Source organism: Choloepus didactylus, chromosome 27, assembly GCF_015220235.1.
Source record: "Choloepus didactylus isolate mChoDid1 chromosome 27, mChoDid1.pri, whole genome shotgun sequence".
NCBI lineage: Eukaryota > Metazoa > Chordata > Mammalia > Pilosa > Megalonychidae > Choloepus > Choloepus didactylus.
In genome coordinates, this window is record NC_051333.1 from 1,539,535 (window position 1) to 1,564,890 (window position 25,356).

Consider the following 25,356-nt stretch of genomic DNA (forward strand, 5'->3'; position numbering starts at 1 on the left):
GTGTCCCCCAGACCCTAGTAAATGTCCCACACTTAATAAGTACTCAGAATATATTGTAGAATAAATGTAGAATGGACGTCTCTCTTGCTAGGCTGTAAGAAGCAAGAGGGCAGAGGTTGTGTCTGTTTGGACAGCAGCCATATTTCCTTTGTATCTAGTACTGTCTGCTACAGAGACTGTCCCCCCAATCATTGTTGATTTAATGACAGACTAAGTGAATTAATGAATGCTAAAGACAAAAATGTTAATGTCACTGGTGCTTGAAGCACTCTTTGAACTGAAAACCAATGGCTTCCTGGAGTCTGCAGAGGTTCACATAGCCAACTTTCAGTTCTTTTGCAGAGACCCCATCCAAGGAGAGATTTTTAACACATGCAAAATCTTGCCTAAACCACCAATAGAGAAATATGAACTTTAGGTCTTCAGGCAAGTCTCCCCATCCCCCAGCTAGGCCAAGTAGACGTCAATGATTCTGGCTTGTTCCCCTTTAAGAGCTCTTAGCTCTTGTTAGCTATAGAGACAGGGTCGGTCTGTTGCCATGGAAACTGCAGCTGGAGTGAGGAAGGGAAAGGAGACTGATGAATGGGCAGAGACTGGAATTTCCCAGTTCTGAAAGTAGATTGTGTGGAATCAAAGTCACACACTGGCACACAGTTTTCAATAAACATTTTTGAGACGAATGAATGAAATTGGGAAGTCTTGACAAGTGACCTATCTCCCACCCTCTTTCCTCATTTGTAAAATGAGAATAGTCTCCCTACAATGAAGGAGGTTTCAATTAAGATCATGCAAATACAACCTTTTGCACAGAACCAGGCACTTTATAAAATCAAAAATTTCTCAAATGTGGGCTTCAAATCTGCTTTAAAATTACTTGGAGGTTCTTACTTATAAATTCCGGCTACCTTTTTCCTTTCCTCCCCCAGTTCTCTTTCTAAGGGGAATGAAATCATCTCTCCTCCCCAACGTAACACATTGTCATCTCCCTAGAGTTGCCAGTTAAAACATAGGACACCCAGTGTATCCAAATGGGACATACTGATGCTAGAAAGAAATCAGTGTTTATCTAAAATTAAATTTAACTGCGTGTCCAACATCTGTCTTTGCTAAATCCGAGAACCCTACTTCTCATACCAAGCTACTGTGTGACAAATGAAATATAAAATTTATTTTTATCAGGTAATCTTCTATCAGTTGCTTCCTTTCACAGCAACTCTAAGTCCAGACCACAGAGAGCCCTTTTCAAGACTTCATGCAACAGTCATTTGAGAACTATTCACTGATCATCTATCCACGGCCGTGGTTCTAGGCGCAGTGGATACTGCACTAAGTATCTGCCCTCTGAGAGCTTTCATTGCAGCTATAGCATCATCTATCTTTTCCCCAGAACATAATGAAATCTACTCAAAAATACAGTTTAATAAAAGTCAAAAATTGAAATGTATTTTCAAGGATAATCTTATTGCCTAGATCACAATGTAAAAGTAATATGTTCAAAAACACATTTCAACAAGCTTCGAGAACATTCGCGCAAAGCTAAGGGACGGCCTAGGTTGGGCCAATCGCTCGCCGTCTATTTCCGGTTCCGGCTGCGGGCTTCCTGAGGACAGGGCTTGTCTCCCTTTACCAGTGGTTTCCCAGGCGCCCTGGCGCAGGACCTGGAGCGGAGCGCGTGCGCACTACGTACGTGCCCCCTGACCTGGCGACGCCTCTTCCCGGCTCCCACCCCAGTCCGTCTCCGCGAGTGGGGCATGACAGAGAGAGCCGCAGCGGTGAGAGCGTAGAGAACGGAGGCGATGGTTCTAAGGCCCATTCTCCTCGGAGAAGCCGGGCGAGTAGGCCGCAGCAGGACGAGTGCGGGATCACCGAGGCTTCCGCTTTGGCCGAGAGCCGCCGGCGGCCGCCTCCGCGCACGCGCAGAGCCTGGGCCCGCGCCCGTGGGGCCGTCGCGGGTGAGGGTCGCCCCGCGCCTCGGCGGCTGCTAGGTCCCGGGAGGCTGGGGCGCTCGCGTCATGGAGCCTCTTCGGGGGCCCGAGCTTCCTCTCCTTGGGGCCGCGCCGTCCCGGAGGCCTCGTCCGCACCGGGCCCGTCGGAAGTCGGGCCTTGTGACCTGCACGAGCCCGTTTCTTCTCGCGCTGGACGCCCTCTCCGCGCCCCAGGGCCGCTCCTCCCCGAAGGCGTCCTGCCCCTCCGCCAGGATCCTGGAAGCCGGGGATAGGCCTCCCGAGAGCAGCGCCCGGGGCTCCGCAGAAGTGGTATTTCCCGCTGGTGGCGTCGGCTTGACCGTGAGAAAGCCTGCGAGGCGCCCGGCAGTGAGCCCGGGGAACGGCCTCTCGTGGGAATTGGCTGTTGGGATACCCTTTGGACACTGTTATTGAGGTGTAATTTACACACCGCAGAATCTACCCACTGTAGATTTTTAATTTCAGTTTGTGGCGATGTGCAGCCGTCACCGCAGTGGTCCCATCACCCTAGAAATTCCCGGGAGCCAGTCGTGGGCCCAGCCAGTATCGCTTTAGATCAGCCTTTTCTGGACTTTTTATGATTCTTCCCTGTGTGAGCTTTTGCAGCTGGCTTCCTTCACTTAGCTTAACGCTTTTGAGGTTGGCCCATCTTGTAATGTGTACCACGAGTTCTGTCTGCCTCTTTTAAAAGATAGTTTTGGTTCAGAGCTCTTCTGGGAAATTCAGATGAATTATGAAAGACTCTGTTGACTTTGTTCAGCAACTGGAGGAGTGCTGTTTCCCCTCCTGCTTGTGTTTTGCCCGGTGTTGCCAATTTATGTTTTCCCTGGATTGAACGTATTTAATTAGGATTTTCAGATTTATTAGCACAGTATGTTAGGGAGCTTGTTAAGGATGCAAAGTTTGTTGATTGCCTGAGTTAGCTTTGGAGCCAGGCCCCAATTACCTGAGTGTGGACAGCCACTCAACTTCTGTTTGCAGGGGATAATAATTGTTTCTGGGTTAAATGAGTTATTGCATGAAAAGCACATATTCCAGCTTAAAAAGTTAGTTGTTATCCTACAGGGATTCTTACTGTAAGGATAGTGGGTGATGGATCAAATAGCAGTGTGTGCTGTTGTCATTCACTGGGCTAGAATTTGAAATCATGTCCAGAAGCCTGTTTTTATGTCATAGAACAATTTGTGGTGCATAAGAATTATTTACTCCTTAGGAGTTGGAAGGAAGTTCTTTTGATAGTTTTGCTATTTTATGTTTTTCTAGGAAATTGTGCATTTCCTTCACATTTGCAGGTTTGCTAGGTTAAAATTAAATGGTGTGATGAGAGTGTAGGCTATGGAAGCAGAAACTAGGGTTAGATTCCTGAGCTCTTACCAGCTATGGGGCCTTGGGCAATTTGCTTAATCTCCTGAGGCCCCAATTTCATCCACAAAATCAGCCACAATGGCATCCTACCCTCTGGTTGTCAGGAGGATTTAATCGAAATCTTGTGCTTAGCACAGCACCTGGCTCATAGGGAAAGTTCTATAACTGTCAGCTGTTGTTATTTTTGTTATGCATGGTTCTTTCCTATTAAGACCGCTCAGGGATTGTAAACCTCTGTGAACTAGTTAATTAAAACGAACTGGGAAACCTTCCACTGTTTTCTAGCCTTGGAACATTTTATGGAAGAGAAATTACTTGTTCTTGAAAGTTTTAAGGAAGTTTCCATTCCTACTCAAGTCACTTTTTAAAGCTGTGCTTTTTCTTCTTTTTTTTTTTTCCTTTTTTGGGGGCAGGGGGTACCTTTTATGTACCCCCCTTCATTTTACTGAGAGTTCTAAGCTTAATACCACAAAACAGAGGTTGGCAAAGCTTTCTTGTAAAGGGGCAGATAGTAATATTTTAGGCTTTGTAAGCCATACACATTCTGTTGAAATTACTGAACTTTACCGTTGTACTGTGAAAGCAGCCATAGACAATATAGAAACAAATGGGTGTGGCTGTGTTCAGTAAAACTTTCTTATGGATATTAAAATTTGAATTTCATATATTTTCCCTTTTTTTTAAACTATTTAACCAATTTTTTATTCAACCATTTTTTTACATTATGTGGGCTGTACAAAAACAGGTGGCAGGCTGAAGTTGGCCCCTGGGCTGTAGTTTGCTAAACCCTACCATAGAATTTCATAGCATAGTGACTTAATGGTGTGATGTGCAGTCAGAAAGAAGTGGGTTTAATTCTGCTAAGAATTAACTGGGTGTACTGGAGCAAGTTACTGCATCACTCTGAGCCTCATGTTCTTCACTTTGCAAATGGGCAGTAGATATCCTTCCTTCCTCAGGCTGTTACGTTGAGTTAATAATACACGTGAGGGGACTTGCCCTGTGCTGGGAGCGCAGTGAACTCAGGTTAGCTATCGCAGGTTCTTTCTTGAGAGGCAAACAAGGTAAATGCTAGAAGGTGGAGCCGGATGTCCTGGGTTTAAATCCTGGCTACCTGCTAGCCATGTGACTTTGGGTATGTCACCCAATTCTTCTTTGTGTCTCCAATTCCTCCTTTGTAAAATAGGAATTATAATAGTACCTACCTCAGATGGTTGTCCTGAAGATTAAATAAGCTAACACTTCTGAAGTTCTTCAAAAAATTCCTGTAGCCAATAAATTCCCAATTAATATTAGCTTATTTTATTTCAAAATAAGGCATATTCGGGGTTGAAAATATTTAATCCTCCTAAACATTAGTTAAAATGACAGGCCTTTTTATCTTAAGTTAAAATGACAGACCTTCTTATCTATTGTCTGAAGACATACAATTTATAAAGCATAGGAATATTTATTCCTTGGAAGTGTGAAGAGAGTTGCCCATAAATGGCAAGGGCTTAGAGCTCTATTTGGAGAAAGCACTCCCTTGGCATTTGCCAGGTTTTTTATTATCTGTCTTCATTTCAAGAATGATCCATTTCATTATGGATTTCAAATTTAATAGCCTAGAAATGTGCCAAGTTGTGACTGAGACCTCAGGCTTAGGAGTCTGACAGATTTGGGTTTGATTCCTGGCTCTTCCATTTGCTAGCATATAACCTGGAACAGGATTTTAAATTCTCAAGGCTCCCCTCTCATCTGTAAAACCTGGATAATAATAGCCTCTACTTCATAGAGTTGTTAGGAGGATTAAATATAATAATGTGTATAAAGTGCTTGGTGCCAGGCCTTCCCATTGTAAAATTTTAAATAATGGTAGCTATTACTTTTATTATCCTCCAGGGCACCCTCAAAGTAAGACCCATCTGAGATTGAAAGCCATTTTCTGGGTTCTTAAATGGGCAGCCTTCCCTCTTATGTAGGTTTGGAATGCTCTACAGTACTATAGAATTATTTGTTCTTAGGAGGTTGCCCTCCTGAACCTGTTAGTCATCAGTTTATGTTTTCTCAGGGAAAAAAGGGGGCCGTTCCTAGAAGATTTTCAGTGTGATACATAGGATTGTGTTATGAGGTAGTAAGCAGTAAGTCAGAAAGACCAGGTTTAAATCCTGGCTCTCTTTCCCCATTCAGTTAGATAACTTACCTTCTGAACTGCAAATTGCTCGATTATAAAGCAAGGATATTAGTTCCAACCTCTTTAAAGTTGTTGGGAGAATTCATTCAGATATATATTTTTTAATAATAGCTTATAATTAATATAACACAGAATTACCTATTTAAAGTGATGAACAATTCAATGGTTTTTAGTATGTTTACAGACTCATGCAACTCTGTCAATTTTAGAACATTTTCATCACCCGAAAAAGACACTCACTCCCCATTAGCCTAACCCTTCCTGCCCCATTCCCTCGACAACCACTGATCTACTTTCTCTGTAGCTTTGCCTGTTCTGGACGTTTCATGTAAGTGGAATCCTGCAGTATGAGCTTTTGTGACTGTCTTCGACTGAGCTGCTTTCCAAGGCTCTTCCATCCATGTGGCAATGTGTCATTACTTTGTTCCTTTTCATTGCCAAATAGTGTTCTGTTGTATAGCACATTTTATTTATCCATTCATCAGTTTTTGGGCTTTTATGTTGTTCTGTTTTGGCTGGCATTAATAATGCTGTATAAATGTTTTTGTACAAGTTTTTGTGTGGAATATGTTTTCATTTCTCTTGGGTATATACCTAGGAGTGGAATTGCTGAGTCATACAGCAACTCTATGTTTAACCTTTTGAGGACCTGCCAGGTGTTTTCCAAAATGGCATCTAGATAATTTTAAGACACTGGATTTAATCCAGAACTTGGCATAGAGTGAGTACCCCAATGCAAGTTAGCTATTCCTGTAACACATTTTCATTATAAGAAACGGTTCTTGAAAGCCACTCTTCTAATTTAACTAACGGAATTGACAAGCCTTCTATCTTTAATACCCTGGAACAGTTTGTGCATACTAAGAATAATTAGTTCTTTGGCCATTTGAAGCACACTTCCATCAAACTGAGATTTTTTTATTTAGTTCAGTTTTATTGCAATATATTCTCATACCATACAGTCATCCATGGTGGACAATCAACTGTCCACAGTACCATCATATAGTTGTGCATTCATCACCCCAATCTATTTTTGAACATTTTCCTTAACACCTGAAAGAATAAAAAAAAGGTAAAAAAGAACACCCAAATCACCCCCCCTTCCCACCCTATTTTTCATTTAGTTTTTGTTCCCATTTTTCTAGTCATCCATCCATACACTGGATAAAGGGAGTGTGATCCACAGGTTTTCACAATCACATCATCACCCCATATAAGCTACATTGTTATACAATTGTCTTCAAGAATCAAAGCTACTGGGTTGCAGTTTGATAGTTTCAGATATTTACTTCTAGCTATTCCAGTACAGTAAAACCTTAAAAGGGATATCTATATAGTACATAAGAATGCCCACCAGAGTGACCTCTCAACTCCATTTGAAATCTCGCAGCCACTGAAACTTTATTTTGTTTCATTTCCCTTCCCCCTTTTGGTCAAGAAGATGTTCTCAATCTCATGATGCTGGGTCCAGGCTCATCCCTGGGAGTCATATCCTGCATTGCCAGGGAGATTTACACCCCTGGGAGTCAGGTCCCACGTAGAGGGGAGGGCAGTGAGTTCACTTGCTGAATTGGCTTAGCTAAAGAGAGGCCACATCTGAGCAACAAAGAGGTGCTCAAGAGGAGACTCTTAGGCTCAATTATAAGCAGATTTAGCCTCTCCTTTGCAGTAACAAGCTTCATAGGGGCAAGTGCCGAGATAGAGGGCTTAGCATACATCAAACTGAGATTTTAAGTAATTTCTGTTTCCCTAGATGATAATGGTTTTTAAAAAAATGATTTCTCATAGAATTCTATAGCCTAGTGGCTGAAGAGTCAGGCCTCTGAAGTCACTAGGTGGGCAACTTTGGGTGGGACTTCATGAGCCTCAGTTTCCTTGTATGTTTAATAGAGGTGATGAGGCTGCCTCTTTCGTGGGTACTCCAAGGATGAGCTGCAAGTGCATGTAATGCTTGATGCAGCATCTAGGGCACAGGAAGTGTCTGCTGAATATTAGCTTTTATCTCATGGAGCGTGTATGGCCAAAATGCCTGTGCCTAGGTAATTAAAACAAACCAGAAAGTATTGAGACTTGGAAATTCTTTTTTTCTGGGAAAATTTTTCATAATTCTTTCTCCCCTACCCCACCCCCTCTTCTTTTGGTTGTCAATTTTGGTTTTTTTTTCCTTGAAAAATCTCCTTTACAATAAAATTTTCATACTGATTAGTCTACATAAATCATATTTAATGTATTTTGCTTAATTTTAATAGGTAATATATATGGTTCAAAATTCAAAAAGGAGAAAAAGGTACACAGTGAAAATTTCCTTCCCATTTTCCCATTATTCAACCACCAGTTCCTTTCCGTGTAGATAACCAGTATAACTAGTTTTGTGAATATCTTTCCAAAGTTATTCTATGCATATGCAAGCAAATATGTATATACATGTTTCTCTTTTTATTTAGCAAAGCATACTGTCTACTAGTCAATATATTGTGCTGTTTACTTGAGAATGTATCTTGAAGATCATTCCATAAGAGTATCTCATTCATTTTTTATGGCTGTAGAATTTTTTATCTTACATACATGACAAAATTTATTTAACCAATCCCGTTTATGAAAATTTTGGACACTGTTAAAATTTGTAAAATCTACATCACTTATCAGCATCTGGTTTTCTGCTTTCTGATTCTATTTGACTTTCATCTCAATGACTGTCTTTTTCCCATTCTCCTTAGATTTATCTTGTGATGGCCTTTGGCAGAAACAACCAGATAAGAAGACATTTTCTCCCCTGGCCTGATGATCTGCATTGCGGAAGCCAAATTAACTCTCCATATCATTCACTGTCGTCATCACCTGGGTCACTGACGTGTGAGTGTGTGTGGAACTAATGCCGTTTTTCAGGGATCGGAGATGTGGGTAAGCTCCGAATGCAGGTCTCACCTGGAGAAATTCCTGCAGGGTCTAGAAGGTTGTGGTTGTCAGGAATCCCCAGTCCTTACACGGCCTACAGGATGCTGCAGTGTCTGTCCTCTCTCCACTTCTCCAGCCTCATCTCGGGCCGTTCTGTATTCCAGCTCCACGGGTCTCCCTGCTGCTTTCTGCCTCATAACCCGTGTTCACACTGTTTGCAGGTATGGAGTGGCATTCCTCTCCACCTGGACCAGTCACGCTTCCCATTCTACAGGCACACGGTGTCTTGCATCATGTTTGTTACTTGCCGCTTCATATTATTTGCGTGGTTATCGTGTTTGGCTTCATCCATGACCTGTAAGCCCCATGAAGGCTGAGACTGCGTCTCCTTTGTTTATCACTGAATCCCTGGTGCCTGCATGTAGTTGATGCTCAGTGCTTATTTGTTGAATGATTGAATAAGTGAATGCCTACCATTTTGCCAGTTCAAGATTAGAGCTTTCTGGCTACTTGAGAGAAAAGTGGAGGAATAACTTGACATTTTCCAAATAAGTAAGACATTTTCATTAGCATGTTATGTTTGACTTCTGAATGTTTGTGCTTCCTCTGAGGGAAGGTGCTCAGTGCACTCTTGGATAGGGACATGTAAACTGAATTTTGGGGAGCTGAGCCTTCCTGGCATGGCACAGGAACTCCTAGTGCTGAACCCTAGCACCGTTTACCATATGTGACATACGGGTGATTTTCCTTTTATAACATGTGATTCATGACAGGATGGTCCTTTGCCTATTTTTAAATCTTATATGTAATTAATTGTGTTCAGGAATCATCCTTTAATATTTAAATTTAGATCAGCTTTTGTGAGAGAGTTGCTTGCCTTAAATTTGAATGTTTGGCTTTATATTTTCCTTAAATTCCTTGAGAGGGTTAAAAAAAGAAAAAGTTTTTCCTTAAGGAAAATTTGTTAGCATTATTGAGGGACTATATACAAGCTTGTATACTCAGATATTTACCTGTCCAGCACTGAATGTATGTACAAGAGTCCTAAATAGGGAAGAACTGGTTTTCTTTATTTATTGTACAAAGTAGTATTTATCTTAATCTGATCATATATGCAACATTCCAGCTATGTGCTGATGAATTCCAGAGTCAGACCTCTAGGAAAGACTCTCCAGACTAGCCACTGAACATCTTCACTTGCTTAAGTCATAAGCATCTCAGATGAAGCGTATCCAAAGACAGCTCTTGATTTTATGCTCTTCTCTTGCCCAAACCAGTGTCTCCTAAAGACTCACTAAATTAATAACACCTCTGTCCATCCAGTTGTCCAAACCAGAAACCTGGGAATCATTTCTGATACCTTTTTCCTTTGTCACCCATATGCAGACAATCAGCAGGTTTTGTCACTTTTGTCTCCAAAGTTCATCTTGATTCTGTTCCCTTCTCCCTGTCTCCACGGCCACCATGCTAGTTCAGACCACTGTCATCCTTTGCCCAGACAGCAGTGACAGCCTGCTGACCAGTCTTCCCAACTGCTTTCACGCCCATCTCCAGTCCCCTAGTTCTCCACAGATCATCTTAAAGTGGATTCTGGCAGACCTTATTTAAATGTCTTTAGTGGCTCCCCATCACATTTAGGGTTAAATGCAAGATACTTATCTTGGGCTACAGTTTCTAAAGGGCTATCTCTTGCATACCTCTGTAACCTCGTATTGTACCCTCGACCCTATTCCTGCTGTCCTCCAGCTATTCTGGCATCTTTTCTGTTTTTCCCTTTATGATCTTTATATATTGTCCCTTCCTCTGTTGAGACATTCTTCCCCTTGGCTCTTTCTTAAAATTCAGTGTTGGCTCCTCTTGCCCAGAGAAACCTTCCCTGACTATTCTGTTAAAAGTTTATCTACCACATATGTGTACACCCTTCATTTCAGCACCCTGGTTTTTGCTTCAGAGCACTCCCCACATTTGTTAAAGGTATATTTTGTTTGTCAGCTTACACGTATGTCTATTCCCAGCTAAACTGAAGCTCTGAGGGCATAATTATTAAATATTTCAGTTTCATTGATCAAGAACATGTATTTGATCTAGTATTGGGCCTTATATGTGGCAGGGACTCAAATATTTGTTGAAAGAATGACAAGAAGCATTTGTTAAGAGACTAACATGTAGTGAGCTCCGTGCTAAACCCTGGGATCAGAATAGTGAAGAAGACAGGCGACAGACTTCCATCCATACCCATCCGAAGGGCCCAGTCTAGTACAGGTTTATTGTAGACCAGTGGTTCTCATTCTTTTTTCATTTAAAGTCCGTTTAATTTTCTTGAAAATGATCAAGGACCCCAAAGGACTTTTTGTTTATATGGACAAAATATATTGATATATATTGTAGGAAAAATTAAAACCAAGAAATTTTAAAATATGGTTATTAATTTGTTTAAAAATAATAGTAGTAGCCCTGTTAAATATTAATATAAGGAACATTTTTAATGAAAATTGCCTATTTTCCAAAACAAAAAATATACTGAGAAGAGTGTCATTGTTTCACATCTTTACAAAGCACTTCAATATATGGCTTAATAAACAGGTGGATTCTTATATCTACTTGGGCATTCAGTCTGTTGTAATACCACACATCATCTTGCCTCAGGAGAAATCCACTGTGCACTTGAGAAAGAAGTGAGAACTACTGTTTTAGGAATTTAGAAGGTAATACTTTTGATTGAGATGGTTCTGTGAGTTTGTGAATTCACACTCAAGCCAACCTCTTTTACTAAAGACGTGCAATAATAGAGATATTTCACTCATCTCTATGGATCGGGAACTGAACAGAAAATGCAAGGATATGAAGGAACTGAAAATCTAAACCTCCTGGCCTTCTGATCTCAAAACAAGCAGAGGCAGTTAAGAATTTGACTCCTGTGAAATAACAAGATCCAGAAACATCACATACGTATTGAGGTGCTAGGCTCACTGTCAAACAGTGACTATGGTAGGATTCTCTTGACGTGAAAAGAGGCTGGAAAAAGCAGTTACCATTTACAACTTATGTAAGGAGTGGTGGCAGGGAGGATGTCAGAGTGATGCAGACAGTACCTAGCTTTAATCTTTCTCAGGGACTAACATACCCCCTTTTCACCAAGGCAGAGAGTCCCAATTGATTCTTGACTAAATTTTTCTGGAAACAAGGCAGGGACAACCAAAAACTGCTAGATGAGGAAAGAAAAGAAGTTGAGAGAGACTGGGGAAAAGCTTAAAAACTAACTTGCAAAGCACTAAATTAAAATTAGGTGAAGTAACACTAAGCAAGAGAACAAAATCAGCAATAATGACAAAATGCAATTACAATCAAACAACAGTGTGACTTTCAACTAAAATTCTCAGAGATAAAAAATAGTATCCCTTAAAATGTGTATTCATATGGAGAAGGTGAATGAGAAAAAGAACCAGTTAAATATCTGAGAACTGAAAAAATTTAGCCATTGTAACAAAAACATCAAAAGAGGGAACACACACATAAAAGGATATGACCAATATAAAAGAGAAGATAAGAAAATGGAGCATAGATTAAGAATGAGCATAGATGAGATAATAGAGTTTTAGAAAAAGATAATAGAGATGGAATGACAGAAAAGCTATATTCAAAGACATATTGGCCAAGAATTTTCCAGAATGGAAGAAAGATCTTCATTGGTCACATAATCCTAAGCAGGATAAACAAAAATAAATCCACAGCAAACAGTTACCCTAAAATCTGCATAGGGAAAACCGATGTTGTTAGAAGGGAACAACATTTAAGACTGACAGCAGACTTTCGTAGGAATAATAGACATCAGAACACAATGGACTGTATCTTCAAAATTCATAAAAAAGATAAATGTCACCTTAGAATTCCATCCTAACTAAACTATCATTTGAAAATGTCTTACAGAGCCATGTCTAGAAATCACAACTTTATATACTTACTAAAAGACTGACTTAAGGATTTACTATAATGAGAAACAAAATGAACTTAGAAGGAGTCAAATTCAAGAAACAAGAATGAGCATATAAATTCTCAAAATATCAGTAAATCTGGTCATTGATTGTAAAATATAACTTTTTTGGTTTGTTTTGAAAAAGGAATAACAAATTCTAAACAATAACAAGGAACATGGGAATGGGTAATTCACTAAACTGCTAAGGTGTGCCATAATCCTGCCTTATTACTTCATGCTCTGTTTTTGAAAATTCATACTTTTATATAAATGAGGATTTTAAAAGTATGCAATAAAGTAATGTAAATGTAATCATTAGCTTTTAAAGAAGCAGACAAGAAAAACAAGGAATAAAGAAAACCTGATCAACCCAGTAGAAAGGAGGAAGGGAAAAAATGAGCAAAGGAAAGGCACATTGAACAAGCAACTATATCAATAGTTTAAAATGTAAGCAGATTAACTCCCCTATTAAAAGCAGACTGCCCAATTAATTTTTTAAAACCCTGTTATATGCAGCTTTCCAAGAAAATCATGAACTTGCTTGCACCTCTAAAAACATGACCTTGAAATATACAAAGCAAAACCAAAGAATTAAGCATGAGGGGTTTTAATATAACTATCAAAAACTGATAGATCAAGCAGACAAAAAGTCAGTAAGAATAGTGAAAATTCGAGCATACAATTAACAAGCTTGATCCTACCTGTTAGAGAATGCTCATTCTTTTCTAACACATGGAATAAGTAAAAATTGACCATATCCTTAGGTCACAAAGGGAAGTTATAACTGATATTAAATAATAACATAATAGGCCATGTCATTTATCTGTAATGCAGTTAAATTAGAAATTTATATTCATACCATGTTTAGAAACCTAAGTTCAATCCTTAATAATGTCTCACAGAGGAAATCTAATGAAAACCACAAAATATAGAACTGAACAATAATGAAATACATGAAATGCAGTTCAAATGGTACTTGGAGGGAAATTTATAGCCTGAAAGGTTTGTGTTAAAATTTAAAGGTTGAAAACAAATAAAGTAAGTATGCAACTCAAGCTAGGTAAAGAAACCCCCCCAAAATAGAAGGAAGGAACTAATAAAATGAGCATAAATTAATGAATTGCAAAGAAGAAAGAATATGGTCAACAAAATTAAGAGCTACTTCTTTAAAAATACATAAAATAGACAAATCTCTAGCAAAACTGACAAAGACCAGAATAAATAATACTAATAGAAGGGGGATATTATCAAGTGAGAAGATGTTAAAAATCAGAATACTGTAAGCTGTTATATAAAAACAAAAAGAAACTTTACGTGAAGTGGACAGTTTTCCAGAAAAATGTAAATGATCAAAATTGACTAAAGACAAAGTAGAAAACCAAGTCTACAATACTCCATGCAAAAAGACCAGCTCTGAATCTTTTTACAGTGAGTGATACCAAATTTTGAAGAAACAGATAAATCTCTATTTTTTATAAATTGTAGAAAATAAACAGTGGGCTGGCAATACAGATAATTTTATGAGGCTGGTATAATTTTGATAGCAAAGTCATACAAGACTAGTCTAACAAAGTATAAACTTAGATGGCAAAATAAAATGTAAAATATAATCCAGTAGTATACAGCTGCAAGTGTGTATAAATCAGGCACTCATCAACATGATCAAGTATGCAAACATGTTTCAACATCAGGAAATCTGTCTTAATTCACCACATTAATGGATTATATGAAAAATAGTAAAGTATAATGATCCCAACAGATACAGGAAATTCATTGTGTAAAATTAGATTTATTCATGATAAAATTTTTAGAAAACTAGAATTTAAGAGGATTTCCTTAAATCTCCCAAAATAGGCTCTGCAAAAAAGTCAACAGTGAACATTTTTACTTAAGGTAAAACATAAATACCCCTTTTCAGGTCTAGAATGAGACTTGTTTCATATCACACCAGAGGTCTTAGCCAATGGAAGAGAATAACGAAATGAGGTATGATTGTCAATTAAAGTAAATGGTTGTCAATGAAAATGTTCACATGAAAAAAAAAAAAACCTGGGAAAATATATAGGCAAACCATTAGAAATAATAAGACAGGTCACTAAATTCACTGGATAAAAAGTCAACATAAAAAGCAATAGCAAAAAAGGATGGAGCCAGGGGGTGGGGTGGGGGAAGCAATAGCAGATATTCTTCCCCAGAACTCATAAGCCAAATACAAATCATGAGAAAATATGAAAGATAACCAAATAAAGACACCGTCTGTTAAACAACTGACCAGTTTACTCCTCAAAACTGTCAAAAGTCATGAAAAACAAGGAAATGCTGAGAAACTGTCACAGCCCAGAGGACACATAATGACTACATGCAATGTGGCATCTTGAATGGGATCCTAGAACAAAAGGAAGGCATTAATGGAAAATTGGGTAAAATCCAAATAAAATCCGTAGTTTACTTAGTAGTAGTATACCAGTTCATTGTCTTCACTGTAACAAATGTACCAAGGTTATATAAGATTTTCCCTTCAGCAGAAACTGTTTGGGGTGGGTGTACAGAAATTTTTATACTATCTTTGCAAGTTTTCTCTAAAGCTGAAATTGTTCCAAAAAAAAAAAGGGGCGATACCATTGTTGTAACTCAAATAACCAATTAGAAGATTAACAGGAAAAAAGACCTCTTCAAGTTACATATGGCCTTTATGAGAAAAAGTTACAGCATATTATAGATGGTCATATATGGGAAGGCCTAATAAAATGTTTTCAGTTTTCTCTAAATTGCTCTATGGATTTAATAAAATGTTAGTCGAAATCCCAATAGATATTTCATCTAACTTGACAAGCTGATTCTAAAAGCCATTTGAAGATAGACAGCTGAGAATAGCCAAAGAGTCTTTTTAAAAACAAGATAGAGCACTCATCCTTTCAGATATCGAGACACTGTAAAGCTATAATAATATGGTATTTTATAGCACCTAGATAGACAAATAAACCAACATGACAAAATGAAGAATTTAGGAAAAGGGCCACTTATATATGGAAACTTGATATATGCCAAGGAAAAAATTAGATCCCTACCTCAGGACACATATAAAAGTAAAGATTTTTTTAAAAACCCTACTTAAGGCTTAATTTGAGTATTTCTGTGACTCGGTAAGGAGGAATTATTTAAATAAGGCATAAAAAGCAGAAATCTGAAGGAAGAGATTGTTAAATTTTACAACAACATAGAAAACTCCTTTTGAAAAAAGATAAAATAGATTCTCTTTTCACTTTGTTTACGGTGAGGAATTTGGACTTTAAGGGGAGTGGGGTGGGGGTTGGGAGACAGGAGGTAACGGAAGCCGGGGCATGGCGTCTTACGTGCCGTTAAAGATCACCCTGGTGCTGTGGGAGGAATCTGCTATAGGGAGGCATCTGCAGTGGGAGCAGGTGGCCAAGTGAATAGGCTGACATCCAGGAGAGACAATGGGGGACAGGACTGCTAGGGAGAGGGAAGATGTGGGGTGGATTTGGGATGTGTTTTGAATGTAGAGTCAGTCGGATTTGCTGATGGGTTGGATGGTAAGGAAAAGAGGAGTCGAGGACAATCGTGAGATTTTGGCCAGAGTAGCTGGGTGCTGTTTACAGAAATGGGGAAAGGTCGAATCAGTTTTTCTGTTTTAAACACTTTGAGTTGCCTATTAACATCTGAGTGGAACAGTCAGTAGGATATTTGAAACTGGGCCTCTGGGGAGGATTTAAATTTGGGAGTCACTGGCATGTAGGTGGTGTTTAAACCATGAGGCTATGTGAGGCGACTGGGGAGTGGATGTTGATGGGGGAGTCTACTAAGTTCTGAGGCAAGACTCTCCAGTATTTAGAGGTTGAGCGGAGCAGAAGCCATGAGTTGATGATGTAGGGGGCAAACCAGGACAGTTTAGTGTCACCAAAACTAAGAAAAGATGGCTGGGGTTTTTCTTTACTGTTGTTTGTCTTCATGAGGAGGTTGTTGAGTGCTGCCAGGAGATAACTGAAATTAAGAACAGAGAAATGGTCCTTGAATTCCAACCATGGAAGTCACTGGCCTTCAAATACACCTTTGAAACAAATTCCCTAGCAACCCACGGAATTGGTGAAATCGCCGAGCATTTTCAGGGGTGTGAAGGGAGGAAGCCCAAATGGCACAGGAGGAAGAGAGAGTGCAGGAGGCTCGCCCATGTGGAGGGGCCTGGGAAATGGGGTGGTAGCCGGAAGAGCTCTGAGCATGTGGGACTGGGAATGGCCCAGCATCCCAGGAGAAACTGGTATCGTGGATGGTGGCCTTTGAGAAGGAGAAAGGGATGTGGTCCTGAGATGAATACTTAGCATGTCTCAGAGTCGACTCCAGAACCTTAAACAGGTGTTAGGACTACCTGGGGAGCTCCCAAAGAGGCCGCTCTGGGGGATCCTGGGAAATGTATTGAGAGCTCCCAGGTGATGGGCCAGGTTGGAAAACCTGGGACCTAAGCATAGTACCACTTTCACTTTCAGTGGTGCCTCTAGAATTTCTACAAAGGCTGCTAGGGAACTTGTTTTCATTAAGATTTTATGTTAATGTGGCACCACTTGCTGAAAGATTTGGAGATCGAAAGCATCCCCCACCCAAAGCCAGCAGCTTCTTAATGTAGCAAGCAACCACTGAGGTAACTCCTTGAGTGTAAATACAAAATTTAATTTTGAATATTATACTCTGTGTGTTCTTGGGTAACCTGCTTTATGTAATTAACTGTACTTGAAGAATTTTTTCCTTTAAATTGAAAATCATATAACATTTCTACTGGCAGATTTACCAGGATGCAATTTAATCCTTTTCTGCAAAGTAATTTTTTTTGCTCATAAAAACAGTGCTCTGTGTATATCCTTATATATAATCTTATTGTACATTGCCGCTTGTTTCCTCCAGTTCCTTGAACGAAATAGCGCCAAGGATACATTAACAAGCTTTTTCTAATTCACTGATTTTATTATTAGAAAAGAAATACATATCTCTGGCAAAGAAATGAAACTGTGGATGGGAAGAGGGGAAAACCCTTCATCTCCACAGAGGTAGCCAATTAACGATTTCTTGTACCCCTTTCCAAAAGTTTTACTAACATATGTGTTTATCCTTAAGGACCAAACAAATGAAAACCCCAGTTCACATTGTATAAATGTTCAGCCACTCGACTGTTTCACTAAGTCTACCGGGAGTTCCATTCTTAGTCGCCCCATGTAGCGCGACGTCACTGTTTTCCAGGGTTCCATAGGAATGCCTCCTGTCAGGGCTGGCCGCTTATTTCCGCGGTATTGATCTGTCAGGTCCTTGTAGTGAGTTCATGGCGTGGAGTCTGCGTGAGGGTGGCGGGTACAGCGCAGCCGTGGGCGAGGCTGCGGGTTTCCCCACAGTGTCGGGCCCCAGAAACCACGTTTCTGCACCGCTAGGGTTTTGCATGTTTTAGGGGTAAGCTTTATCTTCCGTAGGTCTGTCAGCCGTGTGTATTTTCCTATGAATTGCCAGTTTCCTCCCTCCCCTTTGCCCAGTTTTCTGGCTTGGTCTTTCTCTTATTGGTTTCCAAGAGCTCTTCATTTATTAAGGTAATTATCCCCGTGTTTTTGGTGTGTCTCGGGTGGGAAGGTCTTGTCTGCCTGTTGGTCGTTTGTCTTTAATCTTTGTATAGATTAATATCGATACAGATATCGATGCCGATAGCTTGTGGATTTTCATGTTTTAATTAGTCAGATGTCTATTTTTCCTTTTATCTAGCAGATTCGCGCATGGGCCTGGTGGTGGGCTTTCCCCCGTTTCACCCCCATTTCTTCGTTTGGGGGTGGCACCCGCCCCCCTTCCCGCCCCCGACCCGCGTCCACGGACGTCAACCGGGCTTCAGCCATCACCACGGCGACGGGTGCTGATTGGCAGGGCTGGGGGGTGTGGCCAGGGGGCCCGGAGGGGCGGCCGGGTCGCTGATTGGCTGGGCTGGAGCCCCGCCCCTGCGGCGGCGCCCTGACAAGGGGATGCGGACCGAGCCGAGGCACAGACGCCGGGAGCTGCGGGAGGATGCGGCCGGCGGCCGTGTCAACCCGGAGCTGGAAGCGCTGCCGGGCGCCGGGGGCCGTGGGGGCGCGCTAGGCAAGCGGCTGCAAGCGGCGTGGTGAGTGCGACCCCAGCCCGCAGAGGCACTGTCATGCAGAGATTCTGCGCCCCCCCAGCAGGGGCGAGGCCAGCGGGAATGCGGGCTGCAGGAGCGCTGTGGAGGTGCCATCTTGGCTAGGGGCTGCGGGGGTCTCTCCCACTATCTGATCGAGAGGCAGTCTGGGGCTGGGGTCTAGGTGGCCCGAGGACTCCTGTTGCGGGAAACCTGTGCACGGGGCGGCGGGGTCGCGGCAGGGCACTGTCCCTGAGGGCCGCGGGCGGCGCCCTGGCTGTCAGAGCGCCCCTGTTATCCTGGCCGGGTCTGGGGACTGCAGGAGCCCCAGTCCCACTGGGCCGCCCACTCCACACACACACACACACACCCGTGGGCGGAGCCTGTTTTGCCGCAGTGGCGGCGGATTGGCTGAAGGCCGCGGAGGCGGGTTTGGGCGGGACATGCAAGAGGCTCCGCCCACCAGGGGCGTCATCTGTCAACATAAGGGATTTGCGGCGCAGGCGCTGCCTTGAATGGAGGGCTGCGGGTTGGGGCGGGGCTGAAGGCTGTCCGGATTGCGGGTGGCTTCTCCATCTGGGGCGTGGTTGCTTGTAAGCTCCGCCCACCTGGCGCCATCTTTGGTCGGGGTGGCAGGGGTTTGCTGCGCAGGCGCTGTTCTGATTGGCCAGTCGCAGAGGCTTGCCCATATAGCGTCATCCTCTCTTCTGATGTGTCATGCTTGGTGACTGCAGAGCTGCTTTTTCTGCGCAGGCTTCTCGACATCTGGCTTAAGGTGTGCCGTGGAGCCATTTGTTCTGAGGGTCAGGGTGATAGCTTGTCACTGTGCCCGCTGTTTGTCCTCGGCTGGGCCTGCGGTTGGCAGAGGAGCACCCCTTCCCCTGCCCTTGTTTGTGGGTCTGGGTCCACCCGGTACTGTTTTCCACCCTGCGATGTGGCTGGCTGTCTCTCGCTATGGCTTGTTGGGAGCAGGGGAGCAGCCGCCACTTACTGCGTAGGCGCCGGGTCGGAGGCGCTGCGGGGGCGGGCCCGGGGGAGGGGCTGTCCTGTTCCGAGTGATTGTGGCGGTGCTGATCCCTGCGCACCCGGACACTCCCTTTGTTGGCCAGCAGGTGGCAGCCGAGGGCTCCTGTGCGGACACTGTCTTGAGGGACGCGGGACTGTCCGGGGCGCGTCCTGAGTGACTGACGGCGGCGTGACTCCACCCACCAGGCGCCGGGGCTGCTGCGGCTGCGGGGCCCTTGCTCATCGGTGCTGGCCAGGGGAGGGGGCTGGGGTGTGCAGGAGCCGTCTCGGAACACGGCGGGGCCGTAGGTGCTGGCTGGGGTCTGCGTGTCCTGACACGGTCCACCTGAGCTAAAGAAGGCTCAGGTTTGAGTGGGTGGGCTTCTGCAGGTCATGGGGCGGTTCGGTGGCCGCGGGGACCACGGGGCCACAAAGCCTCTTCTCCATCCCGGGCCCTTTGGGAATTCTGCAGCAGGGCAGGGCTGCCTTCTGGTTGGAGGCGCGGCTGGGTGCTGTGGAGGGGACTTCGCGGTTGAGGTCTGGCCACCCTGAGGCTTCTCCCACGAGGAGTGACCGGACGGCCCCCTGAGCGCGGGGTGCGGGTGGGCGGGGCGCGGCGCCGTCCTTGGCGGGGGGGGGGGGCGGGGCGGGGCCGCGTTTTCGCCGCAGGGCGCCATCTTGGCGCAGGGAGACGCCGCCGGCGCTGCGTTTCCTGCGGGCGCGGGCGAGTCACGTGTTGCTGAGCCAGGGCATGGGGCAATGTGGGTGCAGATTTATCTGTGTTCTGGGGATTCATCAGAGATAAAGTGGGGTCCAGATTTGAGGAGTTCTAGTGGATTTGGGGAAGGGCAGGATTCTAAATGAGAAAACAGGCGGGCTATGGGAATAACAAAATTTAGTATTTGAGTAATTTAGAGGGTCTCAGGGTAGGGCAGAGTTTTAGGCAGAGTAACACAGCCTGGGGTGAAGAAAATTGTGAAACTGTAGGTGGCTGGGAGGGGCCTCTCCAGCGGGAGGCGGGGGCGCGCGGGCGCGGAGCTGCTGGGGCGCTGTCGCCGCCGCCTGGAAGCTGCGCAGTTCCCATCGTGGACCTCTTGCCTTTCACCGTGTTTATCTTAATACACCGTGGACTTGATGTGAGCTGCTGCTTCTAGTCCCACCCAGGAAGCTGTCAAATCCCTACCTTTTTTACTTTATTGAAATAGGAAGAGTGATAAGCAGGATTCCTCCTCCCCTGTCAGGTGATGGGAGAAACCCGATTAAAAATACAATTGCCAGTCACTGATAGAATTAGCAATAAGAGTTGATGTCTGTTGGACATCAATAAATGTCTAATTGTATTTAATAAGTAAGCTTTTAATCCTGTCAAAATACACTCATCAATATGAAGAAAGGGTAATACATGGTTAAAAAGTAAAATTGAAATGCTGGTATTCCTAAAGACATAAAATGGAATAAGCTTTAGAAATATATAGTAATTAAAATCTAAAATTTTGATAACCAGAAACCAGGCATTTACTTGGTATTCATGGCTAAAAGATTGTCCTAAATTAATATGTAAGTTTAATTCCACATTAAATTATATTTTTAGAACTTCATTAAAAGGAAAAATTAGGCATGTCAAAACTACTGATTTAGTGCTAATCAAGACTGACCTTTGTCGTGTAATTAGTGTGTGCTAAGCATAATTTTCTCAAGTTCAGAGAATTTAGAATGACTTGTCCCATCACACTGCTATGAAGTAGCCAGCCCATCTGAAGCTGGTTTCAGCTTAAAACATTGTGCTGTGACTCCATTCTATACATTCCCTGACTCATGGAACATAAACCAGAGCAGTAACCATGAAGTTACTTTCCCCAGGGTCCTCTAACTGATTGAACACAAGCTTTGAAGTCCATTGAAACTGGAAAAATATGTTGTTGATCCACTGAGATTATAAGCCGTAAAATACTAAACACTGTTAAGTGAGGGTATCATTACTTAATGATAATGATAATAGCATTGAGAACCTAATATAGATTAAGTCCTTCACAATATTTAAATTCACAGCAAGGTTGAACTGTGGCTCTACCACACTGTGATAGTTTGCAGTGAGCTATGAGGTTGAGATCTCTGAGCCTGTGCTGCTTCTCTGTGAAATGAGGACTGGAAAATTAATAGCATTGTGGTGAGGATTGATAGAGGCAATGAAAATAAAGTGCTAAGCACTGTTCATGGCACTTAATTAGCATTAATTAGCATTAGCCTTTTGAGGGACAGCCAGTGCCAAATTGCTAAAAAGGGTTAAATTGGTTTCTTGAATTCATTTCTTAATCCAAAGCCCCTCTACTGTTTTGCTCTACTGCTAGTTAGAGAAGGTTCTAAGAACTCAGAGATTAACTTGCACATTCATTACTTTAATCTCTTGGGAAAAGGGTGTAATTACACTCCAGGGAACTCTGCCCACAGCCCTTCCATCCTGAGAGGGAAAGCTTGCTCTTCCTAATCTCATTTGACCTCTGTCTTTGCAGGAGATAAAGACACAGCTGTTGTGAGGTTGTATCTGGCCTGAGGAATCCGGTACCTGCCAAGTAAATTTGGTATTTCATGTTTTCCTTTCCCTCCCCAGCTCTGTCCTTTGAGGTTCTAACCTTCCCGGAGACAACAGGCAGGAGGACAAGGTCCAAACGCTAGGTGGCTGGGTCCAGGTGAGTTGAATTCCTTCTTTGCAGTGCAACACTCATCCTTGAAGTGACTACTGTTCCTTCCTTCCTCCTGACACTTCACTACTGCACACATGTTCATATAACCATGCGAGCACTGTTTGTGCCCTCTGAGAATGCACAGACTCTTCTGGTGATCATGTATACCCCAGGGATTTCTCCCTGGCCTCTTGCCAGCCTTTGTCATGTCCTACTTCTTTTCCTAATACTTATCCACGCATTCATGTCTGTTCTTTCTATATTGTTGAGGTGACTGAAGAAGTATGAGAGCTTTGTCAGTTAATCCTTCAGTATTGATGGAGTGTATACTTAGTGCCAGGCACTGGAAACAAGTGCATCAGCAATGGGAAAGAAAATGTTTTTATGGGGCTCATAGTCTATTGGCACATTAAAGTCATTGGAAAAATAATTGTATGATTCATGCCTTTGAAAGAAAATGTTCACTATGGGCAGCTGACATAATTTGGATGGGGCATGTGAGGCCTCCCTGAGAGTCAGTGACTAAAGCTGAGCCCTGAGCATGGCGAGTAGTAGTGTTCTGAGGGAAGCATGGTCTAAGCAGAAGGGAGAGGGGTGTTCCTGAGAGATGCAGAGAGAGAGGAGCAGAAAATCCAGGCTGCCTGGAGCAAGAGAAAAAATAGAATGACATTTGATCGAGGTGGAGAAAAGGTAAGTTGGGGCTAGATTGCAAAGGCTGTGTTATCTTTTTGGTGAGTATTTGGGTTTTGCCTGACATGGAATGGGAGACCATGAAGTGTTGAAACTGTGGGTGTGGAGTAACATGATAGTCAGATCTGTGTTTTAAAAAGTCTGTTCTGGCTGTAGGGTGAAGGGGAAAGTGGAAACCTAGAGACCACCTCGGGTCTGGTGGTTTGGATTAAGGTCATGGCAGGTGGAGAGAAGTGAAATGAACAGATTTGCAGGATGCTGAGGAGGGAGGCTTGTCAGGACGTGTACGTCTGTGCAGGGCCTGCTGGCTCATTCAGTGAATGATACTATGCTGGGAAGTGCACACAATAACCAAAGGTTGTTTGCTCTATCAGCAGGCATTGATCCCGTGCCTGATCTGGGACAGTGGGTCTACAGAAGTGAGTGACATAATCCCTGGCTCCAATTAAATGGAGAGTGAGAAAACATGCTCACCAAGATAGGGGGCTGTTTGTTGGTCTGTTACCACCTGGGAAAGGCCCACAAGCTGTCTGGAGAGCCCACTGGGGATGGGGTGATGAATTCCTGACCTCATGAATGTTCCAGGAATCCAGTTTCTGGCACGCAAGCCTGTGGCGACTCAGAACCTTTACTTTGCGTATGGATTCATCTTATGTTGGTAAATCCACGTTAACAAAGCTCAGGAGACTTATTTGAAACAATACTGACACCTTTGTTTATGTTGAAAAATAGTGCGAAATAAGATGTTCCCATTCCCTCATGTCTGTTGTATTAATTTATGGTGGGAGATCACTGTAGCAGGGACCCAGGTGCTCACAAATGTATATGATCAGCAAATTCTCTCCCTGTAGGCAGACCTACAGGGGAAACGAAACCATAATGAGAAGGTTGCTAGGTGAGTATGGAATCAGAATGAGAGGATGTGGATGCAGTGTTGGAGAGCACGGGCCTGTGAGATAGCCTGGTGCGGTCGTCTTGTTGCCCTGGAGCTGGAAGCCCATTGTCTGCAACCCCCCCCCCCCCCCCCCGCCCTTCTCACCACACTGCGCACACACACACACACACACACACGCCACGTTCAAATTAGATCTGATAGAGGGTCTCTCGCCCCTGTAAATGCTGGGATGAACTGTGCTTTTAGGTGCCTTAGTGGCCTGGCTTTTCATGATCCCCTCCACTTTAAAAAATATGATTAGCTAACTGTTTATATCAAAATATAGTCAAGTAAGTCACACTGGCTTGAAAGACATTTTGTGTCTTTAAAGTAGCTTTGTTTCTCTTGAACCATTTTAGGACTGATCATAAAACTAAACTGTTAGATATTATTTTCTCTCTTTATGTTTGGGGAAATCTGTCAAGGAAGGAAAACAATAGAGTGAGTTTACCACAGTGTGATAAGGGCTAGAGGTAAGTCTAAGGTGTTGAGATTATCTGAGAGGAGCCACCCAACAGGCCAGAGGGAGGAGACCACGCACAGTGTAGCCTGAGCTAGAGGCCACTGACTGCTTGTTCTCGTTCCCATAGACAGTTCCTCAGTCCCCCAGTACCCACCACTGTCCCATGTGTAGTGTTCATAGTAATTGGACCGACTGGACACCTAGGCCTGGAGCAGTGGTTCTCAAAGTCCAGTTCATGAAGTGCTTGTTAAAATGCCACTTTTCTAGGGAACCACAGACCTTGGAAATCACACCTGGAAAAGCAGCTGCGTTTTTCATAAGCACCCCAGATGGCTTTTGGTCACACCGAAGCTTGAGAACCATTGCCCCAGAGGAGTCAGGCTGTGGTGTATAGTTCCAGGCTTTGAGAATTTGGCTGAAGAGACCCAGACTGATCTGTCTGTCCTTGTTGGGTACTTAGGCTGGGTGGTGGTGTAGGCCTGGGGCTGGGACAGCATTTTCCTCCAGTGTGCGTGCTGAAGTAGAGAATGTTGGTCTGCAGAAAGAGGCAGGAGAATGGAGCAAACGAGAAGAGAGAAGAGACCACACACCATGCTGTCCCAGAGAGATGAAGAAAGTAACCTCCACGGTTCCTGACTTTAAAGGTCTCAGAGTCCAGCCCCCTCTTATGAGGTAGGTAGACGGAGTTAGGGGCTGAATCTAGGTGCTCTGCGACGAAGGATGAAAGTAAGTGAGTAGAAGTGGGGAACATGAGCAAATAATGGGGTCACAGAATTTCTTTGCCTCTCCTCTTGCACTGGTCCAGACACATTTCCAACCTCTAATACGTGTTTTTAATTAAATTCACAGTTGAACACTTGATCCAGTAATTCTCTGAGACTAAAAATCTCTTACTGTTGACACGGATTCCTGATGAGTTCATCTCTGTCTCAATGATATTGAGAGAGTCATGCTTTTGTTTTTTTCTCATTTTTATGAAATAGAAGTAAAGTGTTACTAAATATTCAAAGAATGGCGTAAACATTGCTGCACAACCCAAAATGGCAACACTTTGTCCAGCAGGTAGTGCCACTGTCC

At 43.1% G+C, this 25,356-nt stretch overlaps 2 protein-coding genes across 11 annotated transcripts in view; one reads left to right on the forward strand and one right to left on the reverse strand.

The window, feature by feature from the left end:
- LOC119520940 (zinc finger protein 805) overlaps positions 1-25,356 on the reverse strand; it is a 603,985-nt gene that overhangs the window by 260,898 nt on the left and 317,731 nt on the right. The gene's annotated exons all lie outside the window — the stretch shown is intronic.
- Positions 18,379-25,356, forward strand: part of PEG3 (paternally expressed 3) — a 37,267-nt gene continuing 30,289 nt past the window's right edge. For 2 of the 10 annotated variants that reach the window (XM_037818811.1, XM_037818815.1), the window contains exons 1-2: positions 18,379-18,512; positions 22,120-22,198. The gene's annotated coding sequence lies outside the window, so the exon portion shown is untranslated. Of the gene's footprint in view, positions 18,513-19,164; positions 19,282-22,119; positions 23,541-23,733; positions 23,778-23,943; positions 24,952-25,356 lie in introns of those variants that run through there. The other 8 variants (XM_037818813.1, XM_037818814.1, XM_037818807.1 and 5 more) reach the window with 7 other exon arrangements.